Genomic DNA, 22,007 nt, shown 5'->3' on the forward strand with positions numbered 1-22,007 from the left:
CTCTTTCACCCGTCATCTCATCATTCATTTGCGTTCTCACACAGTTCATCCACCTTTTCCTCGGTTTTCCTCTCCTCGTACCTCCCTCCACATCCATTCTTAATACCTTTCTCGTCACATGACTTTCATCCCTCCGCATCACATGCCCGTACTATCCCACATTCATCCGTATAACTGTAAAATTAATTACCTTCTGTATAAAAACAACAACATACATGCCGACTGTGTCATAAAAGTGCTGTAAGACATCAATACCTTTTTAATAGTTCCAATCGAAGACGTCCGTGACTCGTTCTCTAGGGTTCCGTGTACAATTTTACCTGCTTACCGTTTTTGTAAAATGTGAGATAAATAAATTCATAGGTAACAGTCGAAGGCAATAATATCGATCCAGACATATGGCTCAAAAATATGTGTACACGACTTTATTGTCTAAGGTGTAAGAGCGTACACATATTTGTGAAACTTTAGGAATGTATACATTATATCAATCAAAGTCAATTGTTAAACTGTGGAATGAACTGTCGCCTGCGGTATTTCCGGACCGATATGACCTTCAAACCTTCAAGAAAAGAGCGTATTCCCATCTTAAAGGCCGGCAACGCACTTACAACCCCTCTGGTGTTGCGGGTGTCCATGGGCGGCGGTAATCGCTTACCATCAGGTGATCCGTCTGCTCGTTTGCCTCCTATTTTATAAAAAAAAAATATACGCTACTTACAGTAAGTTACCCACAAAAGCGGGGTAATTTTGAAAATGCCAAATATCTTTTATTGAGGTGTGTAATAAAGAGGATTTGTATTGTATTGCATTGTATTGTATTGTTTTGTATTGTATTGTATTGTATTTTATTGTATTGTATCGTATTGTATTGTATTGTATCGTATTGTATTGTATTGTATTGTATTGTATTGTATTGTACTGTATTGTAAAAAAATACCTTATAAAAACAGAAAATTATACTTAGCAAAGAGGCATTTTTAGGTCATACGGAACCATTTAAGCATGATATCAATCGCCTTTTTGTACCAACGAGGTGCCTCTTACAATGTTGCTAATTCATCGGCAACATACCAATGAATTAACCACCTAACTAATAATACTCCCAATTGACCGTCTGTGGATCTTATATCTTTGATTTGCATTTATTTGTGTGATGAACACAGATATTTGTTCCTGAGTCATGGATGTTTTCTATGTATTTAAGTATTTGTATAGGTATTATATATATCGTTGTCTGAGTACCCACAACACAAGCCTTCTTGAGCTTACCGTGGGACTTAGCCAATTTGTGTAAGAATGTCCCTATAATATTTATTTATTTATTTATTTTACAAATGTTCTTAAAATAAAGTGAGTACAATCATGGACCCTACTAGGGCGTAGCAACATATTATATCTACTTATTTCTAAGGTAGTCTTATAAAATAAATCTATAATTTAAACTTTATTGCACAGTAAAAAAATTACAGTGACAAAAGGCGGACTTAATGCCGCAAGGCATTATCTACCAGTCGGACCACTTCATTCTACTAATTGCATTCTCGCAAGCCATACTCCGAATTCAAACTGGTTTTTTCCATGATTTTTACGGCTGTTACGTGTAGTGTGGTAAAACAACCCATATGTGGCTCTAGAGAGTAGAGAGCAAAAATCTAGCTCTTATACTCGGGCGCTTGTAGTAATACCGATGAGATAGAGAGAGAAAGAGAGAACACATACACACTTATTTAAAATCCACAAAAAGTAAGCAATACAAGAGAAGTGAGCTGAATATTTAGTAGGTTTAAAAAAAAGTACTTTTTACTTTTTTTTTACACGAATCTTTGTTCATGTTTTTTTTTTAGATTTAGATTTATTTATTTCAGGATAAAAATTACACTATAAATTTGCATCAATGTTGAAAATTATGCTTATATATAAATACCGGCAATTGGAGACAGGAGACAGTTAATAAAATAATAAATTATTGATTTATAGATCTAATCCTTAATCTGTGCATTTTTCTTCGTAATATCAGAGTACATATATACAGTAGTTTATCTTCAAAAAAGTTATATGCACAATCACAGGCCGCAAATAAAAACAACTGAATAAAAAAACAACAGGTTCGATATACCTACTTAGGACATTATATTTATATTATTCACATTACAATACAACGTTTAAAAATGTGCCCCAAACTGTTTAAATAACAGCTGAATAAACTCAGACTTTTTCAGTATTTACTAAACGTTTGGCGAACAGTTATGACTAAACCTTTATGCAGCACTTTCTGTGTTACTTGAGCCATAGTGGTTATTAGGTACATTAATCTTATCACTATTACATATACATAATATACACCTTTCTTCATCCTTCTCTGAAGAAAGTGCCCTGCGAACAGGTAGATGACATAACCGCTTATTGACTAAATCCGAAGTGACTAGTGGAAATTAAAGCGACAAAAACGGACGGCCTGGAAAAATGTGTATTTTCGAGGGTTTTTTTTTAATAAAATGAGAGGGTTATCTTCATAAACATAAAAACATAAACATAATTTATTTAAAAAAACACGTGGCATGCTTATATTCATACAAAAAAAAGACTTACAAAATAGTGACGTTTTACATGTGCCTGAACTAGGGTACCCTGTGTTTCAGGCGAGAACATAATACATATTTGACAGCTGTCAACTGACAGACAACTAATGTGTCCCACGACAACCGTCCGACGGCCACAGTCGTGCATAGAGCTAGAGCACCTTCATGGGCGTCGCATGGGCTTCAGCTGCCCCCCTGGATATCACGTACCCCTCGAAAAACCTTGAACTACCCTGGAAGAGCTGGAGTAGTGAAGAGCAGTCACACGTCACATAGGGTAAATGTAGGGGGTGCTCTGCGACCGCCATGTGCCGATAAAGACCAAAGGCAAGGTCTACAAAACAGCTGAGACCTGCTATGGTGTATGGTGCAGAATGCTGGACGATCAAACAAGCGCATAAACAAAAACTCCATGTCAATGAGTTGAAGCTGTTAAGGTTGACGAGACTCGATAAAGTACGTAACGAACACATCACCGATAAGATTCAAGAATCCCGCTTGAGGAATGTCGTGAGGAAGGCCCTTCTACTACCGAATAATAAGAGAGGCAGAGGCCGCCGGCCTGCAGCGTCGTAGTCCGCCATACACCATAATATCAATGGATTTGAAACGGTCCCAATTGTACAAAAAGACAACCCAGGATCGACCGACCTGGCGCTTGAGAACGAGGGGGGCCGACCCCAAATAACGGAAAGAAAGAAGAAGCATCCGCGATATTCAAAAAAGTCGGTGATAGTTTACTGGCTTTATTCTTTTACTGTGGTAGCATCGAATCATGCAAATTTATGACTAGGGAAAAACGTGTAAAAATATGTTCACTGTTTAAAAGTTGCTTTATTATCACTAAATCGAATTCCTATAAAGATATATTAAATATGAATTTGATTAAATTATATTTATCAAAGCAGTAGGTCCCTCGAGTTCTGTTCAGCTGGGAAACATAACTTTCAAAATGAAAGAAGGTGATTTTTGTTATGTCTGTCTGACCGTGACAAGTTTTATTATGGGGCCACCCCGAAACGAAAGCGCAAAATTTTTTTCACCTCAGCAGCTCGAACAAGCCTACTTTCGTCACGCCCTGGAGTGAGGAAAGTGCGACTTTCCTCACTCCAGGGAGTGAAACAATGTAGCTTTTTAATTTAGTGAAGGCCATGAACTTCATACTTTTATTACATTTTTTTATGGTATGGTACGGTACGGTACGGTACGGTACGGTACGGTACGGTACGGTACGGTCCGGTCCGGTCCGGTCCGGTCCGGTCCGGTCTCGTCTCGTCTTATATCGTATCGTATCTTATCGTAGCGTACATATTATAATACTTTTTTTTTCTGTTTATTCTGTGTAATTCTAAATACATTTTAACCTTTAATATGTTCTCACTACTGAGGTGAAAAATTATGTGTGCAACACGAGAGCAAAGTTATTTTACATCTCGTGTTTTTGAGTCCCTCGCTACGCTCAAGATTCTACCTAAGAATCACTCGCTGCGCTCGTGATTCAATTATGGAATCTTTCGCTTTCTCGGGACTCAAAATAAACACTCGCAAGAAAAACCAACTTTCCTCTCTTGTTGCACAAATAACTATTACAGTACATATGGTGCTACTTTTTCGCACTAGTGCGGGGATGAGCACTTTTCGTGCATATGTCGAAAGTTTATGTACTGTAAAACGTTGTACGATACACGTGCGAAAAGGTAATTCGCAACTCGTGTCGATTTAAAACACTCCCTGCGGTCGTGTTTATCGCCACTCGTTTCGAATTTCCTCTTTTCCGCACTTGTATCGTAAATAACTATTTTCGGCCAATCATGTCAGTATTTTCTAACATAATCATTCTGTGTAGTTGTAACACAAGCACTAGGTACGTCGTGCTTCTTTTGAAATAGGTATAATAGTGACATTAGTGACCAAAAAACGCATTTTCAGTAAACTTAAATAAACATTACAACACGTTTAATGAACTTCCTAAGATCAAAACAAAAGAGTCATATTTCATTAACAACTTCAAACCTTTAAGTTATAACCGAAAACAAGGAGCTCAGAACGGTTTAACAATAGGCACTTTTACACTTATACCAATTACTCTTATATCGATATTAATAAATATTGATAAATTAACCTTAATATAATCACATTTAAGTTCATATTCCAATTTAAACGATGCGAATGCGAAAGAACGAAATGCGATTTTCAAAAGGAGTCGATTTCGATCGCTTATTACAGGCAGGTTAACTAATGTTTTGGAATGTAGACCTTATTTCGTTTATTATAGAGTTGCTTTTATGGTTGAATGACGAGTAAAATGCGAGTTTTAAGAATTGAGTAATCGATTGGCACGCGAAGACACCTTCAAGGAAACCACGACAGGAATATAGCATTCAGTATTGTAACTTCTATGTAATATGCATTACTTAAATTTATATAACCATTTCATAGCATATCTGGGCCATTTTATTTTTAGTTATTAGTAGGTACAGTAGGTACACTTTTTTATTTGGGAATTTTATGTTATTTCTACTCAGAATCATGAGAAAAAAGTTTCCCAAAGTTACCATATATTTTTCGTTGTTTCCGTTCTGTTACCATTAAAACTAGTAAAATCTTGGGTCATTATTTTCTCCTGTCAGAATTCTCAATTCTGGAAAAAAAAAACCGGCCAAGTGCGAGTCGGACTCGCATTCCAAGGGTTCCGTACTTTACACAATTTAAACAATGTATTTTTGATGTGAAATGTCTTTAAAAAACCCGTAGGGGTCGGATCAAAAACTAAGTAATTAAGTCCGACTCACGCTTGACTGTACATTTCTAGTAGGTTTCCTGTAATCTATAGGTAAAGATCTATTTTGTGTATTTTTTTCAAAATTTTTGACCTAGTAGTTTCGGAGATAAAGGGGGGGGGGGGAATTCTCATTTTTTGCCTATTTTCTTGAATAACTTCTAAACTGTTTATCTTAAAATTATAAAATATATACATTTGAGATTCTCACAATGGGCTCTTTCATTTGATATGTAACAGCATATAGTTTGAAAAACTTTATTTTTTAATTTTCTTATTTACCCCCCAAAAACGCCCCCCGTATTTAAAATTCATTTTTTTACGTTACATGTCCGTCTTTGGGTCACAAACATATATATGTATATCAAATTTCAACTTAATTGGTCCAGTAGTTTAGGAGAAAATAGGCTGTGACAGACGGACAGACAGACAGACAGACGCACGAGTGATCCTATAAGGGTTCCGTTTTTTCCTTTTAAGGTACGGAACCCTAAAAAGTGTAAGTACCTAGTGTAAACTTTAAATAAAAATGGCCCAGGTACTTAAGCTTTTAACAATTACATTATATACTAGCGACCCGCCCCGGCTTCGCACAGGTAGTTCAACTAATTTACACAAAACCTTAACAAAGTATACATATAAACCTTCCTCTTGAATCACTATCTGTTTTATTGCAATATAATTGGTACAAGCTAGCAACCGATACCTACGGTTTATTCTTGACATAAAATCTTACTGCACCGCGTGGCAACAGGTAATGGCGGATTGTGTTCCTCTCCCCTAGAACCTCACTTTTCGCCATATTGAGTTCCCGCGTCGTATGTTTAGTTTTGGACATATTTTGATTGCCCAACTTACCAACAATAATTACAACTTATCAACAATACATGCCCTACCCTGCCTAAAGAAAAAGTAACCAAGCCGCAGCAGAGGCAGTTTTAGCAGTGGTGTTAAAAAAAAAAACAAATATATACAACTCAAAATTTGCATTTGATTACTTTGTCCCACATGTGGATAAAATGTAACTTTCTTATTCGTTTTTGAGCAATCAAGAGAGCCTTTACCAGCTGGAGTGGTAAAAATAATTTGACTTGTTTCCTAAGTTGTAGGTAGTTACTGTACTCCTCCAAGTTTAACTGTGTAACTAAATGATCAATTATTTTTAAGAGCGACCCATTTCACGCATCCAATTTAAAATTTGACGTCTTAAACAGTGTTAAATTATATGTGAAATTATTTTATTAGCGCCGACCGAACCCTTTTTAATCGTTCGTCGGCGCATGCGCGCTTTTGTTATGATCAGACCGAACTTTTCGTGGCAAAAACGAGTGAGAAAAAGAAACATCGATAAATTTGCTATAGATAAGTCAGTCAATGATTAATAAATAAAACTTAAATAAAAGATGTAACTTCTTCTTGCTAACATACATTTAGTACCTGAATATAAGAATAAGAAAACATTTATTGCCACACAACAAAAGATAAATTACAGGAATATACAAAATTGGTCACGCAAAGGGCAATGGAGAGAGCTATGCTCGGGGTTTCTCTGCGTGATAGAGTCAGAAATGATGATATCCGCAGTAGAACTAGGGTCACCGACATATCTCGCAGAATTGCAAACCTTAAGTGGCAGTGGGCGGGGCACATTGCTCGCAGAACTGATGGCCGGTGGGGCCGGAAGGTTTTGGAGTGGCGTCCGCGTACCGGAAGACGAACTGCCGGTAGGCCTCCAACGAGATGGAGCGACGACCTGGTGAAGGTCGCGGGAATTCGATGGATGCGAGCGGCACAGGATCTGTCGGAGTGGCGAGCCTTGGGGGAGGCCTATGTCCAGCAGTGGACGTCTATCGGCTGACATGATGATGATGATGATAAAAAATTGGCATGCGCGACAAAAGGAGCGGGCTCAGCATATGCTGCACCAGCCACTTCACCAGGAATTGACCGCACAGCGCTGATTTTCAGTCCGCCCCCTTACTGAACCACACTGATGTGCGCGGGATATTATTTTTACAGATATATATATATATGTAGGTTAAATTTAGAATAATTAGATTACATGATTACAATATAAAAATTAAAACTATAATAAACAGTGCCAAAATAATAAGAAACTATCAATATACTGATTTAAATTTTTTAGAATTTTACTCATTATTATTCCCAACGACAACTTATTTTACGCGATTAAGTCCCGTCGTTGTGAATAATAAACTACCAATATGTCAAAGAAGATATCGGACGCGTTCTTTATTTCGCGGTAGCCATCTTTTTCAACAACGTTAAAAATATTTAAGTACAACGTTAATGTAACATCGATAACAGATCGATGTCGATATTTCATTCTGTTAATCACTCTTTTTGTCAGGAAAAGATGTCTGTTATGGCTTATATTCCACGCGACCTATAATGCCCTGCACAGGTCGCGTTTTTGTCACTTGTCATATCACGCGTCACTTTCGCACTTACGAACTTGTTAGAGCGTGACAAATGATAGACAGCCGTCCATCTTAGCCCCGCTGATCCCGATAAGTGGCGACCATGACACCCATGGAGCTCTTGTTTCTCGTTACCGGTCACATTATTATGTTAGCATTTACCCTGGATAAAGCATAGGAAATTTTGCAGAAGAAAAACACGATCCAGTATACAGCATTTTTAAACTTTTAGGGCCAGTTGCACCATTCACTAACCAGCGGTTAACCGGTTAAACCTGGGGTTACCATAGTTACCAGTACAATTTGACACGTTAACGGTTTAACTGCTTAACCCCGGGTTAGTGGGATGGTGCAAGTGGGCCTTAACTATTTAATTTCTACACCCATACAATTTCAACTAAGCGATAAAACACACGTAGATCGGCACAAGTAGTCATTTCAACTTTACAACCACCTCGTTATAATTTGCCAAGTTATAAAGCAGCCCACGTCGACTGTATGTCAAAGGGATAAAGCTGAAAGTTGTATGTAATAGGTTTTGGTTAATTTGGTGAGTAATAACTGACGGTGCGCGCAAAAGGCAGCAAATTGAAGGCGCCTGCATTCGAACTTCGAACTTTATGAATCTGGTTTTGATTTAAAATAGACAAGCTTATTCTAGATAATCTGATATGTTGGACATGCTAGGTACCAGGTTGTCATACTCAAATAGGTAATATTACACAGGTTTAATATATACGCTAGATGACGCAAATACCACGATTTGTAATATTGAAATTGAAACCAAGCGTGCCGACTTTTTCATACAAAATTTACGCAATATATAATTCTAAAATTACTTCTGTGGTAGGAAATATGTTCTTGCCTTTGGGTGCTCGCAATTATTGGGCTGTTGCAGTTAATTATCATGCAAAGAAGCATTTTTTAAGTTTTCACGGACGTCCGGCTGCAACAACCGGCGGCGTGGACTGTAAAGAGCGACGGTTAACTTCGACGCTTGGTCGGGGTTCGGACACACGAAGTACATGCATTTGCGTCTTCTATGGTATATTTATTTCTGTGGAATATTACGCGAAACTGCGAAGGTGGCGCCACTACCACAATCTGAGGGTCTATAGCGAAACAAGAAGATCAAAATTTCGTTATCTAACATCTCTGTCACTTTTGGGTATGCGTGCGATAAAGAGGCAGATAGCGAAATTTCGGATTCGCGTTTCCCGGTAGGTCCTCTGTAAACAAACCGCCTTGCAGCATCAAAGTCATATTTTATTTTCTCTGAAAACTTGTCTAAAACCTGTTAGAGGTATAGTCTGCATAAGTTACTCTATGGTTTACTAAAAAAGCCAGTGCTGCACTCTGGTGGCAGAACATTGCAGTAATATCCCCTATTACTAGAGCCAATTTTTAAATGTAGGTGGACAAAGAATGTAATTTTCGTACCATTTCGTACCTTGTCATAGTGACAATCAATATGAAATTCGCTAGGGACCTCATAGTACTATATACTAGGCACTGACTGTGACAAGATACGAAATGGTTCTGAAATAGGGAATATTACTGCCATGTTCTGCCGCGAGAGTGCAGCAACAGTGCTTTTTTTGTGCACATCTAAAACCATTGAGTAACTTATACATACTGTACCTTTAATATTTTTATGACAAGTTTTCACTATGACAGAGCTCTGCTATGACATTGATGCAACATTTAAGGCGGTTTGTTTACAGGTGGCCTACCGCGAAGCGCGAAAATAATGATCGAATCGATCCATCGATCGAATATGCAAGAGTTATAGAGAGGCAGAAACCGAACTGTGATTGTGCTAGTGACGCCCTCTATGCAGAGTTTTGCTTTATATTCCCTATTAAATTCCTATATTAATCCTAAAATCCTATATTAAAGTTTTGCCTACCTATACAATTCCTTGACCGTATCAAAATGTGAAAACTGAGATACGGTTACAATATCAACTATGGAGCAAAATTGAATAATAAAGCCAACCGTATACTTAATATAAAAAAAAGGAAAGCCCAGACTCGACGACGGCCAATTTTAATAAAAACGACGCTGATTAATATGTTATAAAGTACCTTTTTTCGCTTATTATATGGCAACCCAATCAAGCCAGGCAGCTGAAAAGCAAATTGGTCCATTAATTATAATCATATTACCGTTAAATCTTACACCTTCCGTAACTTAAGGTCTATTATATTATAATACAAGTTGCAATAACGATAAAAATATACATCCGCTGTTTCGCCTTAAATATTAAGTTAAAACGTTTAAAATAATTACAGGATAATTTAGTTAGCGTACGGTTCCGTTGCCTCGACTTCAGTGAAACTAGCAATGTTCAAGTTACAGAACTTAAAGAACATTCTCAAAATTCATGAGAAAATTCTCTTGCAAGTTTCCACTTAGAAAGTTCACTTCTTAGAAAGTTTACTCAATGTCCTTAAGAGTCCCCGGCAGGTTCGGCCGAATTTCACCTTCCCATACAAACGGAGCTTCGTTCTTATTTTAAAACTACGTGTTGGATTGTAACGAAACTTTGCACATACAATGACATGAGGTATATATATAGGTCTGTAATCATTTTATATAGCTCCAGTTTATAAAACAAATGAAATAGAGCAAAAATAAGTTTTGTATGAAAAACGAATTCGATGTATTTGTTTTACTATGGTATCTGAAGCTACATAAACTAAATAATTACAGACCTAGATATACCTTATCTTATTGTAAGTACAAAGTTTCAGAGCAATCTAGATAGTCTTATATTGACCGGGATATAGACCGTGATTACCTTTTGTATTATTTGTGAGCTCCCGATATTTCGACGCAGTTACATGCATCATGTTCACGGGTGACTGAAGATAGCGGGTGGGTGTCAAAGTGGGGGTGGGAGCTCACAAATAATACAAAAGGTAATCACGGTCTATATCCCGGTCAATATAAGTCTAGTGAAACTAACCGTGAATCATTCAAAACTGTAATCTAGATAGTCGTCTTAAAATGAGAGCGTAACTACGTTTGTATGGAGAACCGAGCTTGCCGGGGACTCTTAAATGCTGACGGCGGTTTTATTTAATATTTAGGTTACTCATTGTCGTCTATTTCAAGTGTGATAGAAATCAAAACTAAGGGCCACTTGCACCAAAAATCACTAACCCGAAGTAATCGTGAAATAAAACTATGAAAACGGATTATATCGCGTATATTGAATTTATAATACATCCCGACGTTAGAATGCTGCGCGAGGCCATTGAGATTAAGAAATATCCAAACTTTAATAGGGAAGATGGCTTTTCTCTACCACCAGCTTGGGATCCTGTAGTCCATCTGATAAAGGAGCAAGCGAGACATAGACTGTGAGACCTTAGTGTTGGATGATGCTGGACATTCTGATGTTTTGAAAAGATGTGTCCCGCCGAGTTTGTTGCTGGTCCCATATTGGAATACCCTCCTACAATTTAGGAGGGAATTAAATCTTCTCGGGTCCGTGGTGTAGGGTTGGAGCCGGCATAGTTTTTATCGCGTATATATAGATATCTTTACTTGAAAAATAATTATAGTGTATAACTAGCCTTATGAACCGATTTTGCATGTACAACCAGCCTTAAAGTTTGTAATCTATGATTGTTCATTATTTTAGTATGTGGGTATTTTTGCACTTTGTAATTTTTCCTCAGTCACCCGTTGACCACGAACGCTGTAAAGAGTTCGAAACGTCGGGATGTATTATAAATTCAATATACGCGATATAATCCGTTTTCATAGTTTTATTTCATGAGTAACTATCGCGGTAACCGAAGTAATCGGTTAAACTAGTTACCATGGTTACCAGCAGTGTTGGCCGAAACGTAAATGCAATTAACCATTAACCAGTACAAATTTTACGGACGGTTACGGTTTACGGTTCAATTTGTACTGGTAACTTACCAGTACAATTTGACACTGGGTTAACGGTTTAACCGGTTAACCCCGGGTTAGTGGGATGGTGCAAGTGGCGCTAAGAAAATTTGGCATTTACGTGCAGAAAAAATACCGTGAACGTTTCATGGGAATTTTGCTATTTACGAAAATTCTCTTTGTAACATTGCAAAGTGAAACTGCTGCCGCGTTTATTTTCTTTAAAGCATCGGTCGATTTCTTATGAAACGATATTTTTTTAATTTGATGTCAAATAAATTCTTTCCAATAAGGTAATGCCGTTTACCAAATAAGATAAATACGCTAAAAGGCGAAGACTGAAGAAAAAACTGGCGCGCTTAAAAATGTACCTGCAGCATTCAAATTGCAATAATCTTGACTGCTTGATAATATATTTGGTGTAGGTATTATTGATTATATATACCCCTTACTTAGCTTAACCCGCTAACTTAGAAATGAAATTTAAATATTGAAAGGAGAGTTACCCTGCACGTTATCCGAAGTTGGTGTCTTACAAAAAAATAATGCTGTGAGTAAGCCCTTTCAAACGACATATTATTTATCGGCGTCCCTGTCGGCAGATTTAGCAAGAGCACATGATGGCCATAGACTTTCTTAAAATTTAATAGTAGCCGTCCAGGGTGCCTATCCAAACTACGAATCGTTTGCGTTATGACAACGTAACGTTTTCTGTCTCTCTATCACTTTAGATATTATTGCGATAGAGTGACAGATTTTTTTGTCATTTCTTTGTCATAGCGCAAACGATTAGCATCTTGGCTCGGCACCCAGATGACCGATTTTTGGCGACTAAATAGCCGCACGAAAATCGCCCCATCGGAAACCCCCCCTAAAACTTATATAGCGTCGAAGGCGCGGATCGCAAAAATTGCGTTTCGCTCTCGTCGCGAGCGATCGGCGTGTCATTAAGTTTTACGAGCCTGGGACGCTTAGGGCGTGGGGTCTCTAACTCGATTAGGGTCCAGAAGTTTACGTTTTGTATGTTGATTTTTTACTGAATGAAAATAAACACAATACAAAGATTAAGAAGGGGTGTAAAGCTAGAAAAGGGTCGAAGAGAAAAAAAAATTACGTGTAGAGGAGGTACCCCATTTGTTTTTAGGGTTCCGTACCCAAAGGGTAAAAACGGGACCCTATTACTAAGACTCCGCTGTCCGTCTGTCCGTCTGTACGTCTGTCCGTCTGTCCGTCTGTCCGTCTGTCCGTCTGTCCGTCTGTCCATCTGTCCGTCTGTCCGTCTGTCCGTCTGTCCGTCTGTCCGTCTGTCCGTCTGTCCGTCTGTCCGTCTGTCCGTCTGTCCGTCTGTCCGTCTGTCCGTCTGTCCGTCTGTCCGTCTGTCCGTTAGTCCGTCTGTCTGTCTGTCTGTCACCAGGCTGTATCTGATGAACCATGATAGCTAGACAGTTGAAATTTTCACAGATGATGTATTTCTGTTGCCGCTATAACAACAAATACTAAAAACAGAATAATATAAATATTTAAATGGGGCTCCCATACAACAAACGTGATTTTTTGCTGTTTTTTCCGTAATGGTACGGAACCCTTCGTGCGCGAGTACGACTTGCACTTGGACGGTTTTTTTTTACCTCTGTCGGATTGATTGATTTATCCTAACCATACCAAATTGCAGTTTTCTAGCACTAACGATCACGGAGCATGGCCTCGGACGGTCAGACAGACAGACGGACATGGCTAAACTATTAGGGTCCCTAGTTGACCACAGATCCCTAAAACGGTTATTAGAAGGAAACAAAAGACACGGCGCGCCGCGCAAAACTTGCGACGGGAGATAGAGATATCGCGCATAATAAAATAGTACATTGTGCAAAGAGGGGGAAAGTTCAATTTTGCTAACGAGGTCTATATATTCACGATAGCCGCAGGTTGGAGTTACTTAAAGAATCGAGTTAGCAATATTTTTACCCCCGGAGTTACACACAATGTATTACTATGAAAAATTGCTTCTGTTTAAAGTTTTATTTGTGACGTCATCACTTGTCTATGACACTAGCTATTTTATACTAAAATTATGTTATAATTATAGCAATTAACAACTAAAATTAACACGTTAGACGCGGTTATCTCATGCGCGACGCGGCGCGCTGCAGAACGTGCCGCCCGCCCGTCGAGACCGCTACTCACTCAGGCACTGTTAGTGCTTGAAAATGGAGACCTAGGCTCTCCGAAACATGTCGCGCGAGTGACTAAAAATACGTGAGTGATACCGCAAAGTTAGCTACGTTAAACGCCAATGAAATTTCGAATACTTTCGTTGGAGCCGCGTTGGTCACCGGTGACCGGTGGCCGGCACTAATACTATCTGTCTAGGCCATGGGGGTCACCGGTGACCGCAGCGTAGGTTCAGTTTGAACAGCTGTTTTGAAACGGACACTAATTACAAAGCAAAACTCTATTTGATGTGTACGGCGTGGCCTCAGAGAACAGTTTACACGCTTTGGTTCTTATTTATACCTATTGCCAGACGAGAGAGAGCCACAGTGCATTCCAATGGGGTTGGCCGGTCGAAATAATTAGCAGATGGCGCCAGCATAGCTTGCCCTGTCAATCCCTAGAATTGTGTTAAATTTTTGTTTCTTTAATGCCCTGGATGCCAGCTCTTTAAGCCAAATCTCATAGAAAAAGATTAAAACCTAAATAATTAATGAAAATTGGAAAGTATCACAGTAGACAAATAGTCGCGCGTTTATGTCTTTTCTATGGGAGCGCGGCGGCGCGTGATTGGTCAAATTATTAAAAGTTGACTACAGCGTATCGAAATGGATATTATAGTTGAGTTGGGAGCCCATATTATGAAAATTAGCCGATTTTAGTTTGATATACGAAATCTTAATTCAACCATTACAGTCGAGTAGAAAAACAAAGTGAACGCACTGAAATCTGGACAAAAACGCACATTTACCTAAGATGCCTGCGCTATTATCTGCTCCGGAATTTATTTAATATTGGCTATAGCCTCCGACATCTGATAGCCATTCGAAATACCATTAAATCGTCTCACGCAACGCTAGTGCTGGGTCGCCTGTGTTACCCATTGCCAGCAATGCCAGCGGCAATATTGCCGATGTGGTAAAGAAAAGGAAACTCAAACTCAAAACTCAAAAATTATTTATTTCCAATAGGCCCAAAAACAAGCACTTTTGACAAGTCATACATAGCTTACAAATAATAACTAATAATAATTGTAAGTACTTAACTTTCCTGCTACCCAAAGGTTGTCTGGAAGAGATCGCTTTTTAGCGATAAGACCGCCTGTTGTTACCTAGTCTTAAGCTTGTATTTCGCTTTCTGTGTATTTTTTTAACTAATGGTGCACAATAAAGAATATTTACTTAATAAACATTAAATGAATTAAATTTTAAACAAGTAATAATACAATTGGTAACAATTAATAAATTCATAGAAAATCAATATGAAAATTACATACAAACAAGGGAAAATAAAATGTCAGCACAAGAATTAAAAGAAACTCAAATATCATGAGGTAAATTTAGTCCCAGACAGTTTTGTCATTAATTTTGTCTTTGGTACTATAATAAGCTTTACAAATTAATTTACTTTTAATGTATGTAAAAAGTAAAATATACTTTATTCACAAAAAAAAAAAAATTCAACAATAGTTTTACAATGTTAGAGGTAGCAACTGGCAGTCTTATCGTTGTAAGCGATCTCTTCCAGACAACTTTAGGGTAACAGGATATTATTAAGAGGCCTTATTCCTACAAACGAGCGTATTTTTCAAAATGCTTCCTTTTTCATTCAACATTACGACGTAACTATTAGTATTTATTCAAAAACTGTTAACGTTCTTAAATAATCATTTCCTAAACTAGCGGCTGAAATAGTTAAAGTTTTCATTTTCTTTTTTTAAACCTAAAATAAATGAGTTTTCCTGGGAGTATTTTTCAAAATTTGCAGTGAGAAGTGTCGTTTCGGTTGCCAATTTTGCAGTAAACAAGAATCATTTGGTACATAAATGATTACAATTCAATTCACCATATCTTGTACGAGGGGCTGAAATGATTGAAAGTCAAAGATTCATTTAAAAAAATTGATAAAATACCTTCCGAGTTTTCTTCATTTTTTCGGTGAAAACAGGGTCGCATTTTTCGGTGAAAGCTTTAGAAACAGGAGCACGAAAAAATTACAGATGTGGTAGGCATTTACAGGTAAAAATTTTGAAATATGTTCATTACATTTGCATGCGCTCTGTTCTAGCTTAATAAACCTATACCTACATATAATTAAACCCCGTTATCAATGTTTCAGTTCATTGAAAATAAGGGTTGGGAAAAATACGTACCCTGAATTCGTCTAGTATACGGTGGCTGAAAAATAAGTGCATCCCCGTTGCCAGGGAGGTTTTGGGATTATACTGAGCAACTTTTACTATGGGACCAAACACGAAATCGCGAAAAAAATTAATCCTCCCATAGAAAATGGACCAGCCAAAATGTATGAAACAGTCAAATAAAAAAAAATACAAAAAAAAGCAAGGAGGAGTAAAAGTTGCTCAGTATAACCCAAAACCTCAATGGCAACGTGAATGCATTTAAGCCACCGTGTATAACTTAGGCTTAACAAGCACTCTATTATTATAATTACACCATAACTTGTATAAACTTGTATCATGCTCGTTTAGTAATTCAACATTGAGGAACAAGTTTTAGTATAAGTTTTATAGTAAAAAACCTTTGTCCGAAGTTGAGGGGGTGGCGAAGTTATAGTAGTTAAGTAGTAAGGCTATTTTAGAATATTTTATATTAATGAATAAAAGTAGCTATTTTTACACAGCTCTATTCATACTTTGCCACTAAGATGCATGGACATTTTATTGACAATTTAGAGGTATCTACTGAATTTTATTTGTCGCCTTTCGGTACAATTGCTTCGTCAACAGCATGTTATGAGCGTTAATTAAAAAGCTACAATTGATAAAAATACAACGTACATAAATAAAAACTTTTTTTATTGCCAGCAACATTACCTAATGTTCCTGGCAATATTCCCACGCGCTGAATGTCCCATCACTAACCAACGTGTTGTTTTATTGCGCCCGCGCATTAAGATAAATATTAGCATCGGCCATCTTTGCATCCCGACATAAAGAGTTCTTATAAAATTAAATGTCTGTACTTACTACTTACGTGTTTGTTTGCCTATGATCGTGTTTTTTATCTCTACATTTATAGCCTTCTCGCTTACACTTATACAGTCAATACGTGGTAGTCGATGCGTTTTATCTTTGCCGATAACCAAATAGCGAATAAATTAGATAAGGTCTAAATACTTTTTAGGATTCCGTACCCAAAGGGTAAACACGGGACCCTTTACTAAGACTCCACTGTCCGTCTGTCCGTCCGTCTGTCTGTCTGTCTGTCTGTCCGTCTGTCCGTTTGTCTGTCACCAGGCTGTATCTCATGAACCGTGATAGATAGAGAGTTGAAATTTTCACAGATGATATATTATGATGATGATGGATGATGCCGCTATAACAACAAATACTAAAAACAGAATAAAAAAAATATATGTGGGGCCCATACAACAAACGTGATTTTTTGCAGCTTTTTTGCGTAATGGTATGGAACCCTTAGTGCGCGAGTCCGACTCGTACTTGGCCTGTTTTTTATTTTAATAAAATTAAATCGGCAAAAATTGCACGTACAACCATAATTAATATTACTCACAACGTTACATTCTACAGTGCGGTTTAAAAACGTAGGATTTGTGATAAGTACTATAATTGTTTTTACAGTCATTAATATGTGTTTATTAACCCCCGACACAAAAAGAGCGGTGTTAGATATACGTTTGACACCAATGTCTGTCTGTGACGACTGTGTGTCTGTCTGTTGCATCGTCGCTCTCAAACGGATTTCGATGCGTTTTTTTTTTTACGTGAAAGCGAGTTTCCTTGCGGTGGCTCTTAGCTATCATCATCAGCCTACTACTCTCGTCCACTGCTGGACATAGGCCTCTCATATTGCACGCCATTGAGCACGATTTGTGGCAACTGATCCAGCTCTTGCCAGCCGCCGTGCGAAGGTCATCGCTCCATCTAGTTTGAGGGCGTCCTACGCTACGTTTGCCGATACGCACAATTCTTAGATTTCTTAGCTATTCATTGGGTTCTTAGCTATGTTTAATAAAAATCGATCCAACAATTTGAAGAGTATCAGCTCTTTTCCAAAATGATGTAAAGGATGTTATGGACTTTTGTTCGAAATACATTATTATTGATTGATTGATTGATTTTTGGCATAAAATGGTTTGTTACGTTGGCTGATTAAAAAAAAAACTGTTTTATAATTAAATTCCAATAATCTAACCTCACTTTTTCTCTTTTCCTTATGTTTTAAGAAACTAAACAAAGCCAAAAGGATACATCTATATTTATTTTAAATGCTAGAGTATGCAAAAGGGAAATTTTGAGTTTACTTCTTTACATATTTTCCATTATTACGAAAGAAAAAGGATCTGAGTGAGGTTAGTTTTTTGGAATTTAATTACAAATCAGAGTATCACGCGGACCGTCCGTGCGGATTGCTCCGCACCGGACGAATATGTATTAAGTTCAGGGAGCGTTTTAAGGATGACTCACGTTAGACCGGGCCGTGTCCGGGCCGGAGCTTCCGGCGCTTCGTTTTCTATGGAAAGCATCACGTGATCACCTGTCATGTCATAGAAAAGTAAGCGCCGGAAGCTCCGGCCCGGACACGGCCCGGTCTAACGTGAGTCATCCTTTAGAGTGATCCGCGCGGACTGTTTTCTCATACAATTTGGCGGTGCGGAAAGATCTGCACGGACGGTCCGCGTAACACTAAAATCAGCCTTATTAGCGTAGTGTGATGTTGGAATTTCGTATTAATAGTAGACGGACTTGCCTTAAACCTTTACAACTGTGAATTCCTATCCTATAGAAGGTAGCTTTTGAGTCGCTTACATATTATATTGTGGGCATTAAAACTTAAAAGTAACATTTAAAGTAGAGGAGAGTGGGGTCGAATGGATCACTATTTGTAAGTGCTGTGTCGCCATTGCCACTTTTAATTGTATAGTGTTAAAGTTGTCAAAGCCTAGAGCTTAAGTAGTAAGAACACCCTGTCTATATTTTAAACCTAATGACAAAAATGGCTGTAAGGATGCTTAGAATTAAGATACGATAGTTTAAAAAAGTGCAGTAAGATCGACTGTTAACATGAGCAATTTTTCATTGATCCACTCTTTCCCATTGAGATTGAGATATTTATTAATAAAATTGACTTGGACGCTAACACTTAAAGAAGAAAACAAGCTCCTGGTGGCAGAAAGGAGAATACTTAGAAAAATCCTGGGTCCTATGAGAAGGGAAGATGCCAGTTTTAGACTCCGAAAAAACGTCGAGATTGGCTGCACCCAACATTATAGGCGAGACAAAAGCTCACCGTCTCCGCTGGTTCGGCCACGTTTTGAGAATGGAGGAGGATCGCGGCGTTAAAAGGGCGTACTTGGGACGCCAGGTGGGGCGGAGGCCGGTCGGACGTCCCAGGTATCGCTGGGGCGATGCTGTTGGAGTAGATTTGAGCGCTCTCTATGCCGATAACTGGCGGGAGATGGCACAGGATCAAGGCGACTGGCGTATACTCGTGTCGGAGGCCAAGACTCATTTTGGGTCGCTGCGCCATTAAGTAAGTACGTGATTTGAACGTTTATAAATAATTTTACACGTCACGCAGCATAATATGTACATAATTATCACTAGATTAAATTGTTAGTTACGAGTACAATTTATTGGGTAAGGTTAGATTTGAATTCAAATAGTTTTATTATTTTTTAAATATTAAGTTATAATTATTGTAGTTACTAAAAAAAACTCTCAAAATGTATAATTTGGAGTAAGGGTAAGTTTAAAAATAAAATACAATTTCTCATACATTAAAGAATATTTACTTTAAAAAAATATATATATAATATTTATAGTACAGTCGAAGGGAAAAATATCGATCCAGACAAATGGCTCAAAAATATGTGAACACGACTTTATTGTCTAAGGTATAAGAGCGTACACATATTTTTGAAAGTGGGAATGTATATATATTTATGCCCTATACAAGCCATATAGAAAACTATTTTTTATTAATTAAAAAAATACAGCTACCAGTGGTCACCAGTGAGATTTTTATTCCGAAGCTAGGATTAGTTTAGTACACGAAGGGATAACGTCGTGTACACGAAGCTCTTACCTGCATAAACGTAATACGAGCAAAGTTATTGCAAAAGATCTACGGTGGCCCATGATCCATAGTACCCCACTCTCCCCTACAGGTAAAGCAATTCATTCTACACCATTATACTCAATTTAAATTAATGTAAATGTATTGCAACTGTGTTGTAACTGTATTTAAAACGTCGTTTACTCCAGTTGAGCAAACAAAATAATGATCATTAAAATAATCATCTGTAGTTGTATCATTAAGGTCGGCAACATCATCATTAATTAAAACTTAAGCTAAACTATCATTAAGTCAGTTGACAAATTGAAATAATTCTGTAAATAGGTAGTCAGGTAGATAAGAGTTACGTAAGTCGTTAAAATATAAAAATGTTAATAAATTACTACTACAGTGAAACGAATCAAGTACAGTCGCCATCAGATATATCGGAGCGGCCGAGGTGTTCACAATATCTGAACACGCACTCTAACGCCTTGACAATAGAGGCGTGTTCAGATATTTGTGAGAGCCTCGGCCGCTCCGATATATCTGATGGCGACTGTACAATGACTAAAACAAGTGTCTAAACCATGAAAATTATTTAATGTTAGTATGTCTTACAACAGTTTAAATTCGACTACAGTGGAACCTCGATAACTCAAACCTCGATAAGGCGAAAACTTTAACATTGAACAGAAAAATAATTGCTATTCCCTTCCCTTGAAGGCCCGCCGCGCCGCGCCGCTTCGCTACGCGTTCGCAAGTTGTTACCGATATAAGTAAGAATGTATGTATATCGTCGCCTATTAGTACCCATAGTGTAAGTTTTGTTGAATTTAGGGCTAATTTGATCTATGTCATCTATGTAAGATTGTCTTCAAATATTTTTTTATTTATTTATTAGTATCTATAATTTACAAATGTGCCTGTAAAATTTGTATGGCGGACAAATCTGTCAATATAATGGCAGTTATGGCATCTATTTCACTTTAGAATTACTTAATGATTTAAGCAAATAAATAGGTAAATAATGTTTTTCGGAGCTGTTGATCTAAAAATAGGTTTCCACGTTCACCGACAAGTGAATGTGATTGACCGAAATTATTTCAGTGTGACAAGGTTCCACCGCTGCCTCGTGGATTCCGCGACCCCTAAAATCAGGTCCTCTACTCCCCTACTTGTTGGGTCCATTTTTAGGGTTCCGTACCCAGAGGGTAAAAACGGGACCCTATTACTAAGACTCCACTGTCCGTCTGTCTGTCTGTCTGTCTGTCCGTCTGTCCGTCTGTCCGTCTGTCTGTCACCAGCAGGCTGTATCTCATGAACCGTGATAGCTAGACAGTTGAAGTTTTCACAGATTATGTATTTCTGTTGCTGCTATAACAACAAATACTAAAAACAGAATAAAATAAATATTTACGCCTTACTTCTAGAGAAGATCCAAAAGGCATTCCTAAGATTCCTATTTAAAAAAAGATTTGGTTATTATCCATTTATTTATCCAACGAAATATTTACTTGGATGCCTCGGATATAATTCCCTAGAGGTAAGGCGCAACAATAAACTGCTGACCACCGCTTGTCGCATACTGCGTGGTGAGTCCGACTGCCCGGAGCTGCTTGTGGCTCGAGTTTTACGGCTGTATGTCCCGGACTTGCCAAAAATCCCTTTGAGACCGCGAGCGCGAGCGGCGCGCGCGGTGTCGCATAGGAATTCGCCGCTCTATCGTGCGCTGACGCTGCTCAATGCGCTCCTGACATCGGCACCTGAATGTGACTTGTTTGCTTGGAGATGGGCGACTGTGTGCCGTGAATGTTTAAAGTTCTGCGAGTTGATGGATGACAGGCTATCCAGCACTTATGTTTAATGTCACTTACATTAATTGTCTCTTATATATAGTTTATGTGTTTGTATACTGTGTAATCTGCAATGTTTAATTTCTCGGTGTATTGGCTTGTCTGTAATGCCGGGTAAATATATTGTTAATAATAAATAAATAAAAAATAAAAAAATTAAGTGGGGCTCCCATACAACAAACCTGTTT

This window comes from Cydia strobilella, chromosome 13 (genome assembly GCF_947568885.1).
Source record: "Cydia strobilella chromosome 13, ilCydStro3.1, whole genome shotgun sequence".
Classification (NCBI taxonomy): Eukaryota; Metazoa; Arthropoda; class Insecta; order Lepidoptera; family Tortricidae; genus Cydia; species Cydia strobilella.